The following is a 25850-nucleotide window of genomic DNA, read 5'->3' on the forward strand; positions in this document are numbered from 1 at the left end:
AATAGGACTTTCAGACGCTTAATGGGGTTGTGTAGACCTTTAACATTCCATGTGGCAATATTAAGAGTCATGTATAATGATAACAGTAATATATACACATTTGTAGCTAGTACCCTGACCTTGATAGAATGGACCAAAAAAGGGAAAGAAACATAAGGAGGAGGGGATGACGAACATAAAGAACATGGAATTTTTCAACTTCAATTTAAACCAACAGCTATATAACCTAGTAGTGGCTAAGTGGAAACACCCAGTCCAATCCATGTTCATAAAAGGTCAATGTGTGGTAGGGGGTGGAGAACCAGATATAGACGGGACCAAACTCCACCGCATCCCAGCAATATAGTGGAAATTTTAGAAGAAGGTAGTGCATATCTGAATCTTTAAGTAGAAGTTGGTCTAGATGTGTCCATATCATCTCTCCTATTGCTTTGGATAAATCTTCGTATATCTCCTGGATCTTGAAAGGTGTAGGAATGCCCATTCAGGGTAACCTTTAGGGAATCTGGGTGGATAATTCCATACCTGGCGTTCAGTTGTCTCAACGCTGGTCTAAACACTAATAGCTCCTTTCTTCTCGCTGCCGTGGTGTTGGATACATCTTATGAAAAAAAGATTTTTGAACTTTCCCAGGTGAGTAGTTTCTTTTCTTTTGCCATGTTCATTAAAATGAGAACATGGCTGTAATCAAGCACTGCAAATATTAAAGTTCCCGGAGAATTCCTAGAAGGGGTTTTAGGTCCAACACAATGGTCTCTTTGGATATTTAACTGCATGTATAGTGGAAGATCCAAAAGTAGGGGGAGAATGTGCTAAAGGAACTTAATAGGATTGTCCTTTTCAATTTTTTCTGGAAGGAAGATTATTCAAATAGTATTTCTTCTATTTCTGTTTTCTAAATTCTCTGCTTGTTTCTGTAAAGATATAACTGCATTTTCAAGCTGCATCACCTTCTCAGCTGCATCCACAGTGTTGCTGACTCTTCTCTCCACCTCGATTATCCTGGTTTCAAAAGTATGCCACTTGTCACCCAGTAATTGTAATTTGGTTGTGGTGGCCTCCATGAAAAGCTTTAGTGATTTAATTTCATCTAGAATGGCTAGCATAACTGGATCTTGTGAATCATCTTTTGGCATAGTAGAGTCACTTGTTTGCCTTTTGGGGGCATTACTGGCAGAGGATGAGGGTAAGTCTTTTGAAAGTACTTTTTCAAGGTCATTTTTAGATCTACAGACAAAGTACACAGTATATGTATAGCTGCTCTCTTACATTTAATGGAAGTTGTAAGGCACACTTTCTAAATGATGTGCTTCATAATTAAATCAAGCTATAGGAACAAAGGCTTTCCACAGTTTTAGCCTTTGGGTTAATGTAAAGCTTGGTGGTTAACATACTTCCTTGTTCAGCATTGAATTATATATAAGTTGAAGAGCTATATTACTTCATTTGTAATGTAGGAAAATGAAAGTTTCAAGTGTTCCCAATGACCAATGTATTTATATGAAGGCTACAGCAAAATATGTCTTTATGTTATGCAAAATATAGAAGAAAGAATGTCAAGAACACCTTTTCTTTCCTTGAAATAAACTTGAGGAGAAGAATATGCTGACAGGCAGCTCAAATTATGTATTCCAAAATGAAAAATGTACTGTTCTTGTTAAAATATATACTTCATTTCTATTATATAGTCTTTCATAGAGGTGTGTGTGACTTTTTTAGGCGGAAACCTGTGCAGTTCCCTCTGGGACCACTGCAAAAGATTTAGGACTACAGGTGTTTGGCAGTAAACCCACTTGTTAGCAGTCTGTACCACACAGATTCTTTTGGTAGCTGTGGCTAAGCAGTCAGACTTCCCTCAAGAAGAGTTAGGCAGTATGTGGAGTATACAAAATAGGGCAATTTACAGAGTAGAACAAGCAAACACGGAACAAGGCTTCGGTGTAAAGATATATAGTTATTTATTTATAAAACCGCATCTATGAAAAACACTCGGGCACTAATACAGCAAACAACTTCAATCACAATTACTATAAGAAAAATCAATCCCCCTAACAATAGTTTGACAAGTCTAGGTTCAACGGCACCACTTATTTGCAGACAGAGGTGAATGCTTTAACCTAGATGGCACTCTAGTATTCGTTAGGACGGGAGAGAAAAGGCAGGGTATGAAATCAACTCAGTACCAACACCTTTACAAACAAATGCAAGGCAAGTAAGGCAGGGTCTACTGTAGATCGCAAAGTTCAGAGGCCAGGCCCACTCGGAGAGAGGCAAAGCGATATGCCCCAAAAAGTATCACAGTGGAAATGCACTTCGAGTCTTTGTCGCAAATTGTTATAGAAAGATTGGACCAGTTCAGAACAGAACGTTAAGAAAGCTTGGAGGCGACCCAATGGAGAGGCGAGGATTCAGACACCTCACGCTAACCGACACAAGGGAAGCCAGGTGGACACGGTACCTTGTTTGTGGAGAGACAGCTCCGGCAGGGGCAGTTGTTCCTGGTGGTGGATGCACGTCGGGTCTTTGCCAAGAGAAGAGATGATCTCGTTGTCGAAGGAAAGTTGAAGATCGTTGCACCACCAGGGAAGAGACCAGCCGCGGAGTGCTCCGTCACAAAGCACCACCGTTTGGTCGCGGTACAGTGGTAGTGGCTATGCGGTTGCCGGGGTGCTCTGCACGGGCAATTCGACCACTACGTCCTAGAACGAAGAAAAAGCAAAGGGGACTGGTTGTTCCCACCAGTCAGGGGAAGAGACTCTCCGGCCGGGAGATCTCCTCTGTCGTCGGGAAGTGGTGAGTCGGTTCAGCAGGGCTCCACCGGAGGTGTCGTCATTGCAGGTCAGCTCAGCTTTACCCTCGTCGGATTCTTAGGTCCTGTGGCGACTTCTGAAGATCCAGTCCCAAAAGCCCTGCTTTTATGCAGAAACCCCCATTCATTCAGCCTAGCTGTCAATCAAAACACGCTAAGTGGTGAGCGGGGTGGCTCACCACTTGGGCCAATCACACCAGAGTGCGACTTGAGTTGGTAAGGCAACTCAGTCCAAGGTGCCTAAACCCCCTCCCACAGCCCCTCTGGTACCCAGACAGAATGGCACCACTTTGGAGGGCATCTGTGTAGAGGCCCGCCAAAAGTGGAACAAAGGGCTCAACCTTTGGTTTAGGAGTCACAGAGACGAACACAGACGCCATTTTAAAAACCGAGTTCTGGCAGAAAATACCAACCGATAGATTTATTTAAGATAAATAAACCGCTGGTATGTTAGAGATTTAACGAGAAAAAGTATTAACCTCCAACAATGGGAAGAATCCCATAGTGTTATATTCGGGGTCGAATAGAACAAGTAGTTTCCACTGCCACCAACCAAAACTCGACGAGGGGGGACGGGACAGTGCCCCCTCGGATAACAGACCCAGGAGTAATCGAATTACCCCTACTAGTACGTCCACAATAGGATGGTTTGTACTAGTTCTGTTAGTAAATTTAGGTCTAGTAAAGCCAATGGTGACTTTACATGCCCGGGGAGACAGTAGTCAGTCCCCGGGTATGGAGTCTATGGTGGAGGTCCGCTAGGACGCCCCAGTGTTACGGCACGGAGGGTGCGTTGTAACACACATAGCAAAACATATGAGACCCTATGGGGTAAAAGACCCCATAGCCCATAGAACACATTGACATTCAAAGGAATTAACCACATTCATGTCCAAGAGTGGAAGAAAAAGAGTCTCACTCTTGGCAGGATGGAAAAAAGCAAACTCCAGGAATCCAGCAAAGCTGCTGGGGGACTCACTAGGTTAGGAAATTCAGCCTAAACAGAGAATTCTCCCTAACAGATTTTAAATCAGAATTGCCTGTGTTATGCAGAAAAACATGTTACCTCGCATTCACTGGAGTCCATTCGGTGCATCAAGCCGACCAGCTGACCAGACGTGATGGGTATTGTTAACACGCAGCCTCCCTGCTTGAGGCCACACCCTGGAGGTGTGTCATTGAGGAGAAACGTCTCTCTTTGAACGCTGGTGCCACACGCATCGCCAGCACCAGACTTTCAACTTAGCCAATATGAACATCAGGTAAGATTTATTTTACCTTTTTAGAACCTCCGGAACACTGAAATTATATATTTAATATCGCTGAGGTGGGAGCTGCAGATTAGGCACCCATCCCCATCGGCGCGTAGGCTCATCCCCCCATTTCCACAATTCTAATAAAGAACTGCATCTTTTCATTGCTACTGATCTTTTTCACATCATCAAAGCCACATTAATAGCTGATTCATGGAGCAAATGTCACCAAAAAATCTTGGCACAAGTGGCGCGAGCGTGAAAAGGCAAGCGCATGCGCGCGCGTGCGATTCATGGAAGGGCCTGCATGTGTTTACTGTGGGATGTGCGCCAAATACGAGCGTGGCGCGCACGGGCGCACACGTCACATAAACATCCCGAACACTGCGTGTCGCGCACAGTGAAAGTGCACAACGTCGGCGCATATACCAAAAAGGGGGCAGAGCACGGGGTGTAACACACGGAATGGGGAACAACGCATGAAAAAGTAGGCGTAACTGGGGAAGTACTGCAGGGAAATACACGGAACGCCCACACGCACGCAAACAACGCATATTCATGGAATCGAAGATGGGAAACCCATGCATGCTAAAAGTAAGGCAGTCGGAAGCGTCCACGCACGGAGTATAAAAGTGCGCGCAACAACAACAATATATGTACAGCTATGATGAATGCCCCATTTGTCGCAGCACTGATCGTGGGACATCACAGGAGGAGGAGAATAGCCAGGCCCTGCATTTTTTGCCAGATTATTTATTACTGATCTACCCCCATGCAATGGATTTAACACCATTCTAGTCAGTGTGGATCTTTTTTCCAAAATGGCCCACTTTATTCCTTTAAAGGGATTACCTTCTGCTTCAATCCTGGCCAAGGAGTTCCTCGAAAACATTGTTCGCATACATGGATTTCCGTCCGTATTGGTCTCTGACCTGGGCAGTCAATTCATTTCACATTTTTGGAAAAAATGCTGTCAATTGGCACAAATCGATGTGAAGTTATCGACCAGTCACCACCCCCAGACCGAGGGTCAAACGGAGAGGACCAACCGGACTCTTGTACAATACCTGCGTCGTATGTTACATCAGATGGAGAGTAATTGGATAGAAATTCTTTGGATCGCCGAATATGCATACAATAATTCAGTACACTCTGGAACTGGACAAAGTCCCTTATATACCTTATATGGGCACCATCCTCGAACCTTAGACCTTGACTCACCCCAACATTTAGAAATGCCCGCAGTGGACCATCTGCACGCTACGATTACACAAGCCTTTAAGGAAGCAACTACACATTTAAAACAGGCGAAAGAAAAATAGAAGAAAGATGCTGATCGGCATAGAAGTGATACTCCACTATACCAGATAGGGGACCAAGTATGGTTAGCCACAAAACATATACCTCCAAAGGGAACACGGACCTTTCACCCCAGATATTTGGGACCTTACTCTATTAAGGCCATTATCAACCCGGTGGCTTTCAAGTTGGACTTACCAGCTAATATGCGAATTCACCCCGTCTTTCATGTGTCACTTTTAAAGCCAGTGCAACCAGGGACAAGACTAACCAAGCCAAGAGACCCCATCCTTGTAGACAGAGAACCTGAATTTGAAGTTAAGAACATCCTGGACTCCAAGCTGATAAAGTCAACACTTTTTTATTTAATCGACTGGAAGGTTATGGACCACAGGAAAGGTCATGGGAACCAAGTGACCATGCTCATGCACCCCGATTGGTGAAAAAATTCCACCGAAATTTCCCAGACAAACCGAAACCACAGGGAAGAGCGACTTTATGAGGGGCTTTGGGGGGCGGGGGGTGCTGTCATGATGCCTACCCCCGGGAACCCAGACCAAGTCCAGCAACCCCGGAAGCAGACATCAAGCTGTCCCAAGCAAGCCCAACAACCCCTGCTAGGGGCTATTTGGGTGCAGTCCTGGTGCCTATGGCGCCAGGCTCATATGGAGAGTCAGTCCTGGTGCCATAGGCACCAGTCTCATAGAATATAACTTACCTGATGCAGACCATGCTGCAAACTTACCTGATGCAGACCATGCTGCAAGAGCTCCAAGCCAAAAGAGGCTTGGAAGGGACTACTTTACCTAGGGACTATTTTTTTACTCGGGTGGGGCTGGGGAGGAATACTTACCTGGGACTACTTTGGGGGCTATTTAAACCACACCTGAAGAGCTGCACACGCTTCGCGTTATTCTACATCCAGCAGCGTAACGCTCACCGTGCCTGCAAGTCTGCATACAGTCTTCTGCCACGCCCGCCTCGAGTTTGGAGCTCCTAGAAAAAGGGAGAAAAAAGGAGAAAAGGTTACAACAGGAGCAATACCTGTGATCCTTACCTGAATTCCCAATCCATCGCGCCTTCGAGCTGGAAGAAAGAAGTTATTTTATGCACGTCGCCTCGCCTGCTGCAGCGCCGCGCTGAACTCATCGGCCTTCGCAGCATCTTCACATTCCACCGCATCCTCCTGCATGTTCCCGCCGCACTCTGGCACCTAAGGAGAAGACAAGAACAGCAAGGTGAGCCAAGGGAATACACAGAGGAATCTTAGTTACCCCCCCATAGGCTTACCTGATTTTACCACCAAGGGTACTATTCCTCTTCACGTGTCGGCGCAGCTTCCACAGCATCTTCGCCGAACCCCGGCCCCTAAGGGGAAACAAAAGGACAGCAAGGTGAAACAAAGGGACTAACAAGGGGAACCCTCCTGACCACAATAGACTTACCTGATTTTACCGCCAGAGGCATATTCCCTGAGACTTCATACTTTCTCTCAGCGCCTGAATAAGGGAGAAAGCAACAGGTTACTTATTGACATTATTTTATCGAACTGTGTTGGAAAATACAAATCCTTACCAGAATATTACCGGTTGCCACGAGGAACTCTCCACTAGGGTCAAGCTGCAACCTGCAAGGAATCGGACAAGATTGAAAGTCAGACATTTGACCTCTTACGAACTACATACTTAGGGCGTCTTGTCGGAAGTCAATATTGTTCTGGAACTCACCAATTCCTTCGAGCCAGTGAAGCAACTGGTTATCTTCGTGCCCCTGCGCTCAATGCAGGATGGAGAGCTCATCTTTTCAAACCATCAGGTGAGACTATAAGAGGGGACATCAAAGGTGATCAGTGGGGAGAACAGCGGGGGTGGGGGTATTTACGCTGAACTCCACGGGTAGTTAATTCCCTTTCTCCATTTGCAGAAGAATATTCCTACGGGCCAAGCAAACGAAGCTAGGTGGGCCAGTCCAGTCCATCATCTCGGCCCTACCCGTCACTTGGGTGGAGACCGCAGCTGTCCAGTTCAGATCAACGCCTCTGTGGGAGTCAGGTGAGCGTAACATACACAAGTACACAATGTAGTATGTGAACTCCATCAGACACCACCTCTTTCAGTCACATGTCACAGGCAGAAAAGACAGATGGCAACTAAGAGATGCAACACACCATAAGCATTTCTGAACTGCAAATTGACCACTGCTGCTAGTGATTCCAAACACACAATGACACAGGTACCATGCATGTAGACATGCATCACCAAAGCATCATCATCAATATAGCTAAATCCATCTGCAGCTCAGCCCGTACCGGGTGGCATGGGCCATGTAGATATAGTGAATGTCCCAAGCAAAGCAAGGCCCTGGAACCAGGCATGAGGGACCATAACTCCCAGTACCGTCCGAGCTGCAGGACATGAGGCCTCCACAACACCCCTCAGGGCCTGATTTAGCACATTGGGCTATGAATGTGCCCAATTAGATCATTCCTTGTGCAAATCTCCACGCCCAGGACCTACCATAGTAGCTAAGTGGGCCTGGGCATACACATACTGCACATACTTTGGGATCATGCCAGTATCACATAAGGTGCGCAATGCAGAAATCTCACCAGCATAAACGTCTATCAACTACATATTAGTCAGTCAACAATAAAGCTGCGGAAGTCACATGTGTAAATGTACTCGCAATGTTGGACCACACAATGTTGAAGCAGCTTGCATATGTACATGTGAAAGTGTTCAAAACACCAATTTCTGCATACACCTTATTGTGAACATGACCAGCATCCAATACACAAAGCAAGCAGCTCTAACGCTGCCAGTCACCAGAGTCATGTTGTAATTAGAGGCACGCTTCGCCTTAGTACTGCGTTTGAGGTCATCCCAATGCTTTTTGCACTCTTGAGCTGTGTGCACCTCATGGGCGAATGCATTCACACGATCCGCAACTTGCTTCCAGTGGGTCATACGATGGGGAGCCGTTGTTTGACAATTCGGCCCACTAGCATATCACGGTTGTGGTCCTGCACGTAGTCCACAAGGAAGTCCAGTTCCTGCATGCAGAAAGGCTTCTTCCTCGACATGCCGGAGGCCAGAGCTGTGTCTAGGGTCCCAGCCTCTACTGCAGGTGCAACCTTCCTCCTCTTGGACAGTGGTCCAGACCCTGGCTGGCAAATGCTGCCCTGATCAGTATGGGCTGTGACGCTGGTGGGTTGAACCGAGGGAGTGGCAGGTGGAACAAGGACGGAAGCCCTTACTTGCACTAGTGGCTGCTGGGTGCCCTGGAATGGACCCTGCGCAGCAACATCCCCTGTGCCAGGGTCATAGACCGGGCCTGTCCTGGATGGTAGATTCACAACCGGGGTGATGTCGGCTGCATCTGCCCATGCACTTGCCAACACCTGGCTGGTCGGGGCACCAGATGACATTGCTGCCCCAGGGACACGTGCCTCAGTCAGGGCAGCCCTGCATGCAACTCCGGTGTGCCTCCTGACCTCCTGGAAATCTTCCAGGGACTCTACAGGTGCCAAAGCAGCCTGCGCTGGCAGACCCTGAGCCTGGGTGGTGGTGTCCACAGCTGAAACTGCAGCTACCACTGCCTTAGGGCCCGTGGCAGTCGATGAAACGGACTGCTGGGTCACATGGTTGGCAGTGCCAGATGTAGGAACTGCATCTCCCGGAGCCGTAGGGGGTGGTGGTATGATTGCACCAACACGTGGCACAACATCGTACCGAAGTGGCGCACCCCTGCCTCTTCCCCCTCTAGAGCTACCCTGGACACGCTGGAGTCCCCCTACTCCCTGGTCACCCTGGCCACATCCCTGACCATGCCTGCCATGTGGAGTATGCCCAGCAGAGGTGCCCCTCACCTTTCGTGGCCTCCCAGCCATGACACAGATGTATTAGTGCCAGCACAGATGTAGTAGTGCCAATGGGAGGTGTACACGACAATTGTCCTGGGCAATTGGGGTGAAGGGGGTGGGATACAAGATGTTAACAGCACCCCTGCACCTGCAAGGCTGTATGTGACCCCAGTGATAAAATGAAGGTTCACGCAATGCTCTGGCACCCCGAAACTGCAGTAAAACCGTGCCCGCAACCCTGTTAGCCCACGTGTGTGAAATTGACCTCCCGCATTACGCGGTCGCACCCAGGGACACGAAAAACACATACGCGTGGGACACGCAGGCTACTATAACCTTGAAAATGGGTATGCGATACACAGGGGTGCCTGCAGAGGGAAAAAAAGCGGGCGCGACTCACCGTTAGACTAGAATGATAATGATGAAAGACAAGAGTAGCCTATACCCCCGCCAAAAGAAGAGATACATCCTTCATCCGCTGTGAAGTTGTGATGGCGTGCGAAACAACACGAAGAAGCAACACACACGTCGGTCTCCACAGAAGGCACATACAGCGAACTGCTTGCCCCGCTCACCTTTAACCCATGCTGAGGGAAACGCCCGAGCGTGTCACTTCTCTTACGCGCTTAGGCCCTTTCCTCGGATTACATGCATTAACATGTGTACGTGATTTTTTTGCATGTGCGGATGCCCCCGTGCTGAGGGAAACGCCTGCGCCTATCACGTCACATACGCGCTTACGCGCTGAGGGCCTTTCCTCGAATTACACGCTGACGTCCGCTTTTTTCAAGTGCCAAATCACTCCGTATCAAGCTGGCCACGCGAGAAGGCCATTTTCCTGCCCCCCCAGAGCCCTGAGCACGCTCCCATCTGCCATCTGCTGCTGCCTACCTGCTGGCCACGTGCTGTGCTATTTGGTGCCTGCATGTCAGCCATGTGCAGGGGTCCAGTTGCTGTGACCACCCCTGCTGGAACAGAAGACTCCTGACTGGTATTCCATCGCTCCACAGCCCAGCCCCAGGACCCAGCTGACCACCCTCAGCTGCCTTGGGGGTTCCCATGTCCGACACAACACCATCTGGCAGCAGTGGCAACCCCCCAGCAGAGAGGCAGAGGGCTGCCAGCTTCAGTGCCAATGAAGTTGGCATCCTGGTGGACCAAGTCCTGGGGCATTATTATGCCCTCTTTGGAAGTTCACGCGCCAACAATGAAGGACGGAAGAGGATCTGGAAGGACTTTGTGGCTGCCATCAACGTGGAGGGGGTGGCAACCCGCAGCATGCAACACGTCCGGAAGCACTGGGAGGACTTCAGGTCCAGGACCCTCAGCAAGGCCCAGCACCTCTTGAAGGCAGCGGATGCTGAGGGGTGCCAGGTCTGCCTTACCGACAACCAGATGAGGGTTCTGGAACGTATACGACCAGCGCTCCACCTCCAGGTCCATGAGAGGCAGACCCGCCCGGAGTCGAGCGGTAAGTGTACATGCGTACTGATTAGACGCTGTACATGTTGAGGTGTGCCAGGAGTTTGCAGGTTGGACATATGTCTTGAGAGGCCCATGTATGGATGTGTATGTACAGGGACATGAGCCTGCTGCATTTGAGTCCAGTCATGTGTGACGCACATCAATGGTGTATGTGTTCAAATGCATGGTGCCCAAATGCATGTGTGGGTGCACACATGTTTAGATTTCTGTGTATGTACTGTGGCATGGTTGTGGTGTGACACATGGATGCTGGCTCCACCTTCATGTATGTGCACAATGTACATGTGCGTGTGTGTGTATTTGACATGTGTGCCACTGTGATACTCCATGGATGCATGTGACACCGACATCTAGGAGGCTGATTGGCAGATGTGACATGGATGCCAATTATTTCACTGCGACAGGTGGTGGAAATGTACAGATGCATGTATGTCTGGTGGCGTGTGTGTGCATGTGTTTGGCACTCCCCTTGTTGCATGTGAGGTCAGGCTAACCTTCGGATGCTCATGCTGTTGTATGTGTATGGATGGTGCTGCCTGCCGCAACATTCCTGTGAATGTGCGCATGTGTGTGGGTTCAATGATATGTGTGTTGGGGAGTGTGATGCCATGAGTGAAGTTTGACACTGCCACTCAAGTGCAACTGTCATGTGTGTATCAGACCATTGTACAGTGCCCTGATGCCTGTGTTCTGTCTCTCCCTGTCTGCAGCGTCAACTGATGAAGAGGGCGGAGATGGTGCTGTGGAACACAGTGGCAGTGATCCCACCGCCAGCCGGAGACGCAAGGCCCAGCTCCCCTCCCATGTTGTCATCTCGTCGGGGAGTGAGGAGTCTGGTGCCGTGTCCCTGGCCGCAGCTGCCGAGGGTAGGTCCAAGGGGCGGAGGTCGGAGGTGGACTCATCGGCAGCAGAAGGGGCAGCAGAGACCCCACAGGGGCCTATGGAGGAAGATGGTACAGAGTTATCCAGGTCGGTGGGGGGTTTGGTTGAGGAGGAGGCTGTGGAACGGCTACACACAGGGTCTGGAGGGGGGATTCCACTGGTGCTAGTGGTGCAGACCAGGGGCAGGGACAGGAGGCAGCACACGCAGCCGTGGAGGTGCCTGTCTGTAATCCTGTCCCCGATCCTGTGACTGCATCATCCTGCACCAGCAGGGATGCTTTCGTCCAGACCCATTTTCAGGGAGGGGATGAGTGAACAACTGGCCTTCCTCTCCCTGCGGACGTGGCAATCCGGGACCGTGTTGAGCCTTTCCTGGTTGGGATGGCATTGCGTCAACTTGGCATCCGGGATGACGTGCAGGGTTCTCGTCAGGATGCTGCACGTTATTTCAGATGCCTCGTTGACTACATCGACTGGCTAGGAGGGAGCACCGGTGCTGGGTTCCTCCGTGTGCTGGACCTTCTAGCGACCCCCTACTCAACTGTACTGCATGTGAGCCAGTCGTCCTCCGTTCCATCTTCCGGCCCAATTACCACCTGGGCACCTTGTGGAGCTGCCTCTGACCCAGCGGCCAGGCTGGTGGAGGACACATCCCTGCCACAGTCGGGAGTCGGAGGTCCAGCAGGGGTGGCCACCCCAACAACTGGACCCCAGCAGGAGTAGGATGTGCAGGCATCAACAGGCAGGGCACATGCACGGCAGCAGCAGGCTCAAGGTGGGAGCGATGATGGCTCGGGCCATCAACATCAGAGGGGCAGGCATCGGCCGGAGGGCAGGAGGCCCCTGGATTGGGAGTGTCTTCCGTGTGGCAGCGGTTGGGCCAACAAATAGATGCGGAGCGGCGGAAGAGGCATGGCTCACTATGGTCAGGGCGGAGAACTCCATGCTCTGCTTTTCTGTTTGTACAGATAGATAATAGATTTGTTTCTATCTGTATTTATCTGAAAAACATCAGTAAAAATTGAAAATGGCTGTAAATCTGTACAAGCTTTGAGTAGTCAGACCAAATGCTTTATACTAAAGGAAATACAATATTTAGTGGCAGTGAATGAGTGTGTGTTGTCTTTTAGTTGCCATACAAGATAACAGTTGCAGAGAACATGTCTTATTTGTCTTGGTAGGTGATGAATCTGACAATGTCATCACTCCATTCCCTGTGGTAGCCTCTCCTTGTGTGGCCAGGGAATGGTAAACACTACCTGATTCTAACCTTGGGGCAGCTATATAAGGGAAAACCACCTGAGGGCAGCCACCCTCAGAGGGAGGAGACATTATTTTTGGAGGAAGTCACATACCCCATTTCCTTTTAGGGGTGTTTCCTCCATTTCCCATGTCCTGCTGACATATTGTAACACTCTCCCTCAACCTTTTACTAGATCTACTTTAAGTATTCCCCAATACCCCACAAAGAACAGCATATTAACAACTCGGATGAGGGTGAGGCAGGGACAGTAATGATCACTCACAATGAGACCCCATATCAGCATCCTCAATGTCATACAAGGAACAACTGAGATGAAAAACAGCAACGGAACAGTGAAGATAACTAAGACTGGCAAGCCAATGCAATGGTCTTGTTTTTGGAAACTATGCAATCATGCCGGGAAGTTTAAAACCACTAAAGCTGACATGGAGAAGATGAGAGCTCTGCAGACTCTGGGCTGCACAGTGACATGTGCGGATGCCAAGCACAACACTGAGAGAAAGCACACCATGGAAAACAGTGTAGAGGGAAGTCCGAACAGTAGAGAGAGAAACTGGAGAGCAGACGGTTGGCCGCCTGAGAACAGAAGGCAGATGGAGCAGAGCACTTTAGAAAAGGACATAGCAAAGGTACAGCGGCTAACCGGACACACCCTGACCCAGCAATTTGAAGGGAACAGAAGCAAAGGTACACAAGAAGCAACTCTTAAACCGAGGAGAAACAGATGGGTTACTGGGTTGCCTGAAAGCTTGTGCCACTCCAAAAGAATAAAGCAAGAGATGTGAAGTGAGGTGAACCAAAGCAAAGGAACGCAAGGAGCAACTATTAAGCCCAGGAAAGATAGATTGGTTACCGGGCTGCCTGAAATTGTGTATCGCGCCATTCGAATTAAGAGAGAGACACAAAGAAAAGCCAATGAAGAAGTTAAGGTGTTTTTGGAGCATGCCACAAATTTGTTGTTGAACCCATATTTCAGGGGAGGAAGCAAAGTAAAGGTGAATGCTCTTTAGAAAGGAGTAAAGAACCATTTGGTGAAAGTGAAGGCGAAACAAACTCTATGAAATAAGGGTTGATAGAATTGTGAATGTTGGCATGTCCACACTTAGATAGAATTGTGAACATTCGTCTGCCTCGCATCTAGATAGAATTGTGAGTGTTGGCATGTCCACACTTAAATAAAATTGTGATTATTAGCATGTCCACACTAAGTTAGAATTGTGAACATTAGCCTGCATCGCATCTAGATAGAATTGTGAATATTAGCATGTCAACACTTAGATAGAATTGTGAATGTTAGCATGTCCACACTTGGATGGAATTGCGAACATTGGCCTGCATCACATCTGGATAGAGTTGTGAATGTTGGCATGTCCACACTTAGATAGAATTGTGAACATTGGCCTCCCTCGCATCTAGATAGAATTGTGAGTGTTGGCATGTCCAAAACTAGATAGAATTGTAAACATTGGCCTGCGTCACATCTGGACATAATTGCGAATTTTAGCATGGACAATACTGTGAATGTTAGCATGCAAAAGGTCAGGTAACCAACTAACCAATATAACCTCAAACTCTGCATACTTATCTCACTCAAAAACGTACACAACCATCTCTCGCACCACAAGCTGCACGCACTTCACATCACTGCAACAACACATAAGCCGGAGCAACAGCACACGCTGACTGACACCGATCCAATACCAGCACCAAAGCTCAGCACCGGTGTCTACCGAGTTGAAGCTGGCAACAGAACACCACTCCTCTCACTATCCTACTACTTCTTCACCTTACTAACCCATCAACCCCTTATCGTTTGCAGATCCGCCAGAGCGCCTGGGGACCAATTCCGTTGGTTACGGTGCGCGGTACAAATACCTTTAACATTTAACATTTAACATAAGCTTTAGTGATGGGCTCATCTCATTTCATGGATAAAATGCAAAGTAATGTCCTGGCGTGAGGGTATACCAAGTGAAGCTGAATGTTTGTAAAATAAAATCCTGGTAAAAGAATATACCAAGGAAGCTGAAAGTTTGTAAAATAAAGTCCTGGCAAAAGAGTATACCAGCTAAAGCGGAATGTTTGTAAAATAAAGTCCTAGCAAGAGAGTATACCAGGTCAATCTGAATGTTTTTTTTAAAGTAAAGACCTGGCTGGAGAATACACCAGGTGAAGAGAAGTGTGTGAAGATTGCATGAATGCCCTGGCAGGAAATTACAACAGGTAAACTCAAGCGTATTTACAAATTATACATGTGGAAAGGAGAATCTCAAGAAAGATCCATGCCCTTGAAATTGTGATCTATTGAACATATGCATGAATATCCCGGCAGGAGAATATGCCAGGTGACCTGCAAATCTGGGACATGCATCCACATGTTAATACAGTGAAAGGAAAATCCCTAGTAAGATACATACCCTTAAATATTTGAAACATAGTGAAGTGAAGAGAAACCCCAGAACTGTGAACACACCGAAAGTAGGGAGTGGTCCCCTTGGGTTCTAAAGAACTAGACTATTCTTTGTTTGAACTTTCGTATTAGTAAAAGGAATCTCGGGAAGGGAGCCATTCCCTGGAACTGTGAACATCGTCCATTTGGAACCTTTTTGTTGGATTTGTACTTTTGTGTTGGATTTGAATACGTGGGCAGTGTCGAGAATCAGAGACAATGTCCTTTGGACTTTATAGTTAGTTTTAGAGTATGTCGGCCGGAATAGTATTTTGGACAAAGGACATCATTTTGATTGGTCATCTTGACAAAGGACAGATCCCTACGGTATCTGGTTGAAGTAGGGAAAACCTCCTAGGTAAGAGATAGTGAGGCATTTTTCAACCCATTTTTGTTTCAATAAAAGTTTGTGACCAAAATGTTCTCAAGTGTCCGTGTCTCATTTCTGGCTCTTCACAGTAGGCAAGAGGGGATTATATTCAATGGCTGCAATCATTATGCCATCTTTCTGTAGCTAGAACAAATACTACTTGTTAATAGTTGCCGTAAAACCATCTTGTATGTCTTGGTAGTCCAGAGAAGATTATATTGTGCGGCTATTTGTGTTTTATCTTTTAGTTGTCATACAAAATAATAGTTTCAGAGAAAATGTCTGACATTTCTTAGTAGAAAGGCAGCAATTAAATTCAGTGGTTATAAATCAGTGTTCTTGCTTTCAGTAGGCAGGCTAAATACTGCTTATTTTGTTTGAGCATTTGTAATGGGCATTGTATGGTGTTGTTGATTGCAACGGTCGATATTTTAGATAGATGTAACTTAATTGCTGATTTTTAGTAGAATAAGAATAACCTTTTGCACATTATTTTATAATGCTCTGAATAGTCTTATTTATTAGATTAAAGTAGGTTTATCGTCTTATTAGATGGTTTGATTCTGTTTTTTTTTCATCACCTTTTTATCCTCTCTGTGTGCTTATGGATACATGTATTAGATGAAAGTTGTGTATGCATATTTGTATAAGGTTTATAATAAACCAATACAGTACTACAAAAATTAAAAACATTAATGCTTATTAGTAGTTCCAGAGAAAGTGTCTTACATTTCTTGGTTGGCAGGAGAAGCTTTTATTTGCAGGCTGTAAAGTGCACACAGTGCACACATTTATAGTTGCCAGAACAAATGCTACTTTTAGTAGTTGCAGAGAAAAAATGTAATATTTCTTGGTAGGGGGAAGTTATATTCAGTGGCTGAAAATCAGAGTGCTAGCTGTAAGTGGTCAGACCAAATACTAGTAATTAGCAGATGCAGTGAATGTGTATTATATTTCTTGGTAGCCAGTAGGGGATTACATACAATTGATGTAACTAAGCTAATTATCTTTTAGTTGCCATACCAAATCCTAGTTATTGGTATTTAAAGTGAAAAAGTCTTATATTTCTTGAGAGACAGTAGGAGACAATATTCAGTGTGTATAAATCAATCAATCACTTATTTTTTATTGTACTTTCTTAGAAAAACACAACTTCACAGGAAAATAAAAACATCTTAATAAAATATTAGACATAAAAAATGTAAGCAACTTACAATAATACAAATATATTAAAAAAGAACTTCATAAAATTCAAGTATACATTGAAGAAAAATATAACTGCTAAATGTGAGGTACTGGTGGTTTACCGTACACATTGGATAAACATTGGTAATTTTAAATACTAACATGGTCAAGTAGACATGTCAATTTCTATTGTCTTGCCAATGGTCCTTTCCTTTTTCCATCGAATAAAGGCTTAAAAGAGGCTTTGCGCCGCCCGGTATAGGATCAAAAAGGAAACATATGTAGTGTTGCCTTATGCACCTCCCCACGAAGTAAGAGGTAGATAGCAATGTTCCAGTTTTCCCACTGCGGTTAAGGTAAAAATTCAAAAGGTAAGGGTGCAAATTCAATGCTGCCAAGGGGGGCGCACCTATCAATTGTGTGACAGATGTGGGATGCAGCAGGGATGGAAGGGGTCACTCCTGGTGGGAGGATATCAGTGAACGCTGCACTGTGTAACCTTATGTGCAGTATGCGCAGGTGCAGCCAGAGAAGTCTGTGGGGGCACTAAGAGGGGGAAGCAGGGGATAGGGTTAAGGGGCAAGGGTAGTGGGCAGGCCTGGAGTGTAGCACAATGTGAACAGCATGACCACCATTTTTGAAGTAAAGGACACAGATGAGTACAACAATTGTCTTTCCTGAGCCACTGGCCTTGTGGCTGGGGCAGGCATGAATTTCTCGAGTACTCAGCTACAGCAGTGTGCTGGAGAAATGTGTCAAATTGGCAGTTCCCATGAGAACATAGCTGCAGGGGAATGGGACAATAGACACTTTTGAATCCAGCGAGCCAGGCACCTGGGTGCTTGCTGAGAAGAGTAGAGAATTTAAAAATTAAATGCCGGCAATTGAAGTCCAAACCACAGTGGGGTAAGCAATTTCAAATCACCCCTTGGCAAATGGTCATGGGAAGAGGGCTGTGGGACAAGCGGGTGAGCAATGAGGAGCCAATCCCGGGAGAGGTTTAGGTGTCCCTAGGGTGCAGCAGTGTTCTGTGTCCTTGCTGATGTCTGTGGGACACCTCATTGGTCATATGCATTTTGAATGTATTCCCTTTGCCAAACTCAGGTTGTCTAGTGTGTTCTATGGGAACAGACCAATGACAGATAAATAAAGTTCCAGTGGTCGGCGCAATCACCAAAGGTTTTAAAAACGTCATTGTGGGGCAGTGTGTGAAGGTTTCTGATGTGACGATGCGTGGTGTTGAACAATGGGACCAGGATGGCATGAGCCAATTACAGCTATTCAGTGTATGCCTAGACATAGGGGACATATGTAGTCCCATCAATTAGCTTTGTAGGATGCTTTAGCAAATGTTTCAATTGTGGGTAGCTAATTATGTCATTTGTGCATAATAAATGTGCCCACGTTGGGTGGTGTTGACAGCTCTGTTCACACAGTTCTGCTCCAACATGCAGTTTAAACCATGCTCTCCTAGCTGTGTCTGGGCCCAAATAGACTGTGTTACTTCCTGCTTGGTGTACGCTGCGTTTTGGATTACTTTGGTGTTCCAGTCATTACTTGCTGTGGAGGACCCCTGACAAAACACTTACACTTGGTCACTGCCAGGTTGAGTTGGCCCACCTGTAGACTTGTGTAAAATTCCCTTGCCTCTGGGGGTGCGCGGGGGATGAAAGCCAACAAGCTATCACAGCCCACAATGGCCCTCATTACGACCAAGGCGGAAAGTATACGACATTAGGCATGGCGTAACTAACGTTTACGTGCTGGGTCAAAGCCGTAAAAAGCGGGACATTACGACCCATCGTGCACGAGCATTACACCATGCCGGTAATGTAAACTGTGCCATGGCGTTAATGCCCCCAAAAAGGCACCTGCCGGCATCGTATGCCGCGCAAGGTGCACTACCGCCACCCCGACCACCGTTCATAGTAGTGACCGTAGTTAGCGGTCACCGCAATTAGCGGTGACCGTAAATAAGCGGAAACGGAAGTAGCGTCACCGCGGCGGAACGGGAAAGAGCACGGCGGCCATCTTTAAAAACACAATCCATTGGCATCCTCCGCAACCACTGGACATCTGAGCCTGAGACCCGGCAAATACCATCAGCAACCTTCTTCCTGCCGTGGGACGATCTCCGGCTCAGAGTCAGGAGCGTCCTATCGGCTAACAGGAACCTGGGCACGGCAACTGGGGGAGGATCGGAGTCCCCTATTAAATTGTAACCATGAGAGGAAATCTGTGCCTCCACAATCGGAATGGAGAGCATAGAAGGAGTAGGAGGAATGGAGAGAGGAGCCCCGACATCAGGCGATGCAGGTAGGTGACTCAAATCAAGCCATGCAAAATTCACCAAAGTCCATTCATGTGAAGTACAATGTTGCCCCATAGTGTAAATGCAACACATCAGCAGGAGACTGCCCACAGACACATCCGATCTCCACCCTGTACACATGCAGTATGCACACCCTAACTGCAGGCACCCACATACCTCCATGCTACTTCCACACAAAAGGGAGACAACATGTATGCCCCTGCCTCAAATGTGCCGCATGTACTAACTGATAAGATGTCAGTCGTCACAATGCCCGCCCAATGTCCGCAGACCCATCAATAACACTTTCCCTCCTTTGCTCCACCACAGGCTCAAATTCCGACCTTGAGGATGAGGACACCACTGCCTCCACACCCACCAAGAGGGCCATGACAACTGTGCCAACACCACAACCCTCCACCTCTGCCGTCCTGAGGAAAACCCCACAGCAGCCAAAATCCGTGCCAGGAAAACAGGACAGGGCACTGACAGCCACCCCAGCAGGCACCACAAAAGCAGCAGCAGCAGCGGACATTACCCAAATCGTGCCCACAGAAGGGACAGGCTCTGCTGCAAGCAGCACTATTGGGGAAACTGCTGCCATTGCAGCCTCCTCCGATAGCGAAGCAGAGATCATTGAGGAGATTGATGTTGGAAGCCCCACTGCCCACCCTCATTCCCCCTACCTGTCCCTATGCAGCCCGCATGCGGATGCCACACAGGGGCAGCTAGAGGATGAGGATTGGCCAGGCACTCCAACCCCGCTGCAGGAGGTGAGCAGCCCAATGGGAATACCACTGCCATTAGCCATGGGCCAGAGAAACCAACAAACCCTGGAGGAGATTGTCACCCGGCAGCAGCAACTATCCTCGCTCCTTAATGAGCATGTTGCAGACTGTGGGGGGGCAAGGGCAGCAATGGAGAAATGTGCGGAGACAGTGAAGGCTGCTATTGAGTCCTCCACAAAGGACATCTGCGCAGAACTCGCCGCTGTGCAGCACGTCATCTCTGAACTAGTGCAGACAATTCGGGACATGCGTCCAAATGAGCAGGCAGGAACCTCCTCGGGTGCCAGCTCGACACCAAGCAGCCCCATCCGCCGATCAGGGAGGAACCTGTGCAGCACAGGCAGGGGTGCCCCGGGGGCCAAGGGAGGGGGCTGCCTATAGTGGCCGGACAGTGGTGAAATCCTACATCAGACACTGCTGCACAGACTTACTCACACCTTTGTGGGGATTCCAGGGGGGAGGGTGGAGGGGGGAGTGGGTGTTTTGGGGAGTTCAGGGGGGAGGGGGGAGGGGGGAGTGGGTGTGTTGGGGAGTTCAGGGGGGAGGGGGAGGGAGGAGTGGGTGTGTTGGGGAGTTCAGGGGGGAGGGGGGAGTGGGTGTGTTCAACAAAATCACTTTCACAATACACTTTTCATATTTGCACAAATAACATGTGTGGACATTGCTCATTGCCTATGTGTGATTTATTGGTAAAGTGTCCATATAACATACACACACAGTGCCACAATTGTCATCTCCAGGTGACACCACCCATCCGGTTGTGCTAGAATAATTGGTTGATCGCATTTCACACACCTCCTGTGCATCGCCGCCTCCATGAGGTGCTGCCCCATCCCCACCCTCATCATCCTCATCGTCAGGTGGTTGCAGTTCTGCATCAGGGGGCAGGGGCACATTGCGTCTGACGCACATATTGTGTAGCATGACACATTCCATGATGATCTTTGCCACCTTCTCATGGCGGTACAGGAGTGCCCCACCAGACCTGCTGAGGCAGCGAAACCGTGCCTTCAATAGGCCAAATGCCTGCTCAATCACCACACGGGTACGTGTATGTGCACAGTTGAAGTCCTCCTCGTGCTGGTTCTGTGGGTTCCGGACTGGTGTAAGGAGCCACCTCTTCAGGGGATAGCCTGCATCACCTGTATGTGGGCGAAAATGTATGTGTCAGTCATGACGTCTATTTCAAAACATGACGTGCCACCATGGCTTGCATCCAACTGTTACTTCGGACCCCTTTTAAATGCACTAATTGATTCACACTATGCAACCAGTATATGCTCATGGCTCTTATGGAATGTTGTGCATGCCATCAACCAATGTATGCAGGGGGGTCAAGTGCCTTGTAGTGCCCACCCACTGTGTTCGTTAATGCCGTTTGTTTTGGTGGCCTGGCACGTGTCCTGTGATGTCAACGCTCACATCATTGCAACATTGCTGTCAGCCTCATCATGACCCCAGTGAGCAATACGGATGTTGATAGGGACATTTTGTGGGCCTTGCTGTCTGTGTGATGGTGTGTTGATGTTTCTGTCTGTCATGTGCCTCATTCGTGCGCAGTTATGGGGGACAGGCCTTTCAGTGGATGGTGCCTGGTGACGTGCATGTAGGTGCATTTCGTTGAGGTCAATGTGGTGTGAATTGGTACAATGCACTTGCAGATGGTTGTGTCATGGTTGGGGCACACCTTCATTCACGTGGTGGGGCTGCATACATCGGCCATTGGGTTTAGTGGTGTCAGCTGAAGTTTGTGCTGCTTTAGGGTATGATCTGGCTCCGTTGTCTCTGCTACTCACAGCCAGGTGGAATGTGCATCATTCCCCCCCCTTCAGCCAGGTGGAGTATGCATCATTCCCTCCCCTTTCAGCCAGGTGGAGTATGCATCATTCCCCCCCCCTTTCAGCCAGGTGGAGTATGCATCATTCCCCCCCTTTTCAGCCAGGTGGAGTATGCATCATTCCCACCCCCTTTCAGCCAGGTGGAGTATGCATCATTCCCCCCCCCCCTTTCAGCCAGGTGGAGTATGCATCATCCCCCCCCTTTCAGCCAGGTGGAGTATGCATCATTCCCCCCTTTCAGCCAGGTGGAGTATGCATCATTCCCCCCCCCCTTTCAGCCAGGTGGAGTATGCATCAACCCCCCCCTTTCAGCCAGGTGGAGTATGCATCATTCCCCCCCCCCCTTTCAGCCAGGTGGAGTATGCATTGGTACGTCGTTCACCTACCCACTTCACATTTCCATGGTCATGACATGTGACTCACCGAGTAGCCAGGATCTTGGCCCTGCATGTCACTCCATGTAGCGTGGTATTGTGGAGTTCCGAAGGACCATTGAATCATGGGTTGCTCCGGGGAATCGGGCACAGCAATGTGTGATGATCCTGTTGGAGTCACAGACCATTTGCACGTTGATTGAGTGAAATAGTTTACGGTTGCGGTACGGTACCTCCATGGCATGTGGCACCACCAATTCCACATGGGTGCAGTCAATGGCACCAATGCAACCAGGTATGCCGGCTAGTGCATGGAAACCCACCTTGGTGTTTCCAATCTCCTTGGCAGACCGTGGTAATGAGATGTAGTTGTCTGTGTGCTTGAGGAGGGCATCAAGCACTTGGATCAGTGTACGTGAGAATAATGGTTGTGAAATGCCATGCAAGTGTCCTACTGTGTGCTGTGGCCAGGAGGTGGAGTACAGACACTACCTTCAGTAGGGGTGGGATGGCGGTTGGTGTTTCTATCATGCTGACGATGTTGTTGTGTATCATGTCTACGATGGCGGTGATGGTGTCCCGGTCCAAACGGTAGAGGGTGTGGATCTGCTCAGCGGTGAGGTTGAATGGACTGGCTCTGGTGCGTGGGATTGTGGGATGCCTGCGTGGTGGCACTGGCTGTGCTGGTGGGGCTTGCTGGCCCTGCCTTACCCTCCTTCTCCTCCTGCGTCTCCTCTGTGCAGCCTGTTGTTGTTGTTGTTGTTGTTGTAGTTGAAGTTGTAGCACTTGCATTGCTATCAGGTCCTCCAGCCCCAACATTGCTAGTCCTATTGGAATCATTGTGGAGTGTGACTGGGTGTGGGAAGGGGTTGGGTGTGCTCTTTTTGTACTTCCTGAGTCTGTATTGCCTCCACCTGTGCTGATTCTGTGCACCTGTGGCAGCTGGATTCACTGCACAAGGCCCTTTACGGTCGGTTCGCAATGGTGTAATTAGCACCATGGCGGTAAGGTACGTAACGGGCTGGGTGATGGCGTTAGGTGCATGTCCGCTTGGGTTGTCATTCGCGTAGCTTTGCGCCATGCCGGTATTTGCGGTGTGGCAGGTCGCGTGCGTGCGTCCTTGGTGCAGTTAGCGGCAGCGTTAACTACGATGCCGCTAATGGCATCGTAGTTTACGGTCACGGGTCATGATCGGACCTAGCGGAAAACGATGCTGGTAATCATTTACCGGCATCGTTTTTCACTTACCGCCTGGGTCGTAATGAGGGCCAATGTATTTTTGCTTAAAGTAAACATTGCCCATAAACTCCTGGTTACCAAAGCCCATAAATCAGACAATTGGGATTTTATCTCCTGCTAATACTATTTGTGGCCATCTCTGAGTACACCCAAACTGGATATCAGAAAAAAACGGACCCATGAGAGCCTTGAAACGGCATCCATCACCACTACCTCTTATGTAGTCCTTTTGCAGAGGTCAGAAAGGGAATAACTCTATGATAGAAGTATTGTAGCCCGGATATGTTCCTTAATTGGCCATCCCCCCCACTTTGCCCAGAACAATGGGTTCAGAGGGTCCCTGCCCTAACATCCAAATGTGCATGGAAAGACATTTTCAGCCATCCCAATTAAACAAAACGTTACACACCCAAAGCTCCCGACAATCAAAAACCACGAGATGGCTTATTTTGATTCGCACACAGAATGACCTTGCTCTTTCCTGTATGAACAACCAGCCTTCATGCCAGGTAAAGGGTCTCAAAAGTAGCCAGAGGGTTCCCCATATCTCTGTATCTTCTGCTGCTTCATCATCGAAAAGAAGACCAGAATTGCGGGGAGTGTGTAGGGGCTTAGATCAAATGCATGCCCAGCCTTATTATAAATGTGTTTTAAAAAGTGGATGAATCCAAGTTTGCTCCCCAGCAATATCAATTGCTTGGCAGGTTTGTAAACTTCACAGTCCAGCCAGGAATTAAGTCGGCCGCTGCACAGATTTTCTAAGAAATGTTTGCTAGGTTCATCATTAATTCCAGCCATATCTGAAGGACTATCTCACTGTATCTGCTTAATCTACAGACCAGAAGGATAATATGGTTAATATTAGTGTTAAGCATATAAGTCACGTTTTCCAAGGGCACTGGGAACTAGGATAGTGTTGGGGGCCACCGGGCAGCCCCCAGCTGCTTATCAGGAGCACCTGACACGGTCCGGCTGGGCGGCGATCACGCCGCGAACAATGGAGTGGGGATCACCCCACTTTCTCCAGATCACTGGAGCTCTCCACGTGGCTGGGGGCACCCAGCTCACAATGGCCCTGGCTCTGGGGGCACCCAGGCCGGGGTCGCCCAAATAGCCATGGTCACATGGCTTGTGGACAGCAAGGGATGGTGTTGCCCAGCAGGGGGAGGGGTGGGAGGCAGTCTTTGGTAGCTCCACAAGCCTTTAAGCCACTGGGCAGCCCTCGCCTGAGTTTCACCTTGCCAGCATCATTTGTGCAGGCGCCTGAGGAAGCACTCCTGCCTGTTTTAATCCCTGCATCCGGATTTGGACTTGGACTGGGTACCAAATGAAAAATACTGACCTTAAGGAGGAAAAAGCAAACTTTAAGCTTAACCACTTTGGCTCTCCCAAGTGCTACCGATTTAATGGATTTTAGTACATTTGACTCTGCTAGTTCCTTTGGATATGTTCATCTGCTAATTAGTGATATTGAGCAGTTTCTGGGAGTACTGAGTGCCCTCATTAGTAAGGGGGAGGTAACTACTGCTACTATCAATACCACCAAGGTCACCAACATTCCCATTACCCCAATCTGCCCAATTGCTGTCGATTTAGGTCTTGAGTGTCTGGGTGGGCAGGATTTGTTGATAGCTGGACCGGCTCCCAGGCTCTAGAGGTTCAACAACTGTGTTCAGGGAGACCTTTTAGTGACTCTGGCCCGGCTGCCATAGTTCTAACCCATGCCCCCACTACTCCTGGCACCATGCCGAGTGAACCTATTCTAGTTCCTTTCCTCAAGCAAACAAGGTTGCGGGGAGGGTTATTGCACTTTGGCTCAAACCGAAACTATAACTTTGTCATCAAACAGGGCAGGGGGACATAATATCACCCAAAGTGACTACTGATGAGTGTTTCAATAAACTCCCCTGTCCATCAGCTGTAGGCACGGGCAGTGAGGCCATGGGGAGCCTGGCATGTACACTTGGGGTATTTAATGCAGCTTCATTAGACAGCATGCCTAGCCCAGGAACCAACCCCAAGGAAGCGGTCTTGGCCACCTCTGAACGGAATGAGGAGTGGGGGTCAGGGCTAAGGGAGTGTTGTAGTAGCTGCATTACAGGCTTGCCAGAATTCCTGTTAATAAAGAACGTGCTCCTGTCCTTAATTGAAGCCTCAGGAAAGAGAGCAGACACAGGGAAATCATCTATTAACCAGGAGGGTGAGAAAAGGGCCTCAATTAATCCAAATTACCCAAGGACAGCTGGATCCTTAATTCATTAATTCTGCCCTAATACCCTCAAGATAATCCAGGGAGATAGCAAACTTTGTGATGGGAACAGAGCATGTTTTAGCAGTGTAAGCACCCAAGGGGGTAAAGGGACATTGTGTAAATTAGTATTGGCTGACCCTGACCCCAAAGGGATCTTTAATCTTGCTGTCCTGTTGTTACCGAGGCAGACC

The sequence above is a fragment of the Ambystoma mexicanum genome, chromosome 11 (genome assembly GCF_040938575.1).
Source record: "Ambystoma mexicanum isolate Mex_15411 chromosome 11, UKY_AmexF1_1, whole genome shotgun sequence".
Lineage (NCBI taxonomy): Eukaryota > Metazoa > Chordata > Amphibia > Caudata > Ambystomatidae > Ambystoma > Ambystoma mexicanum.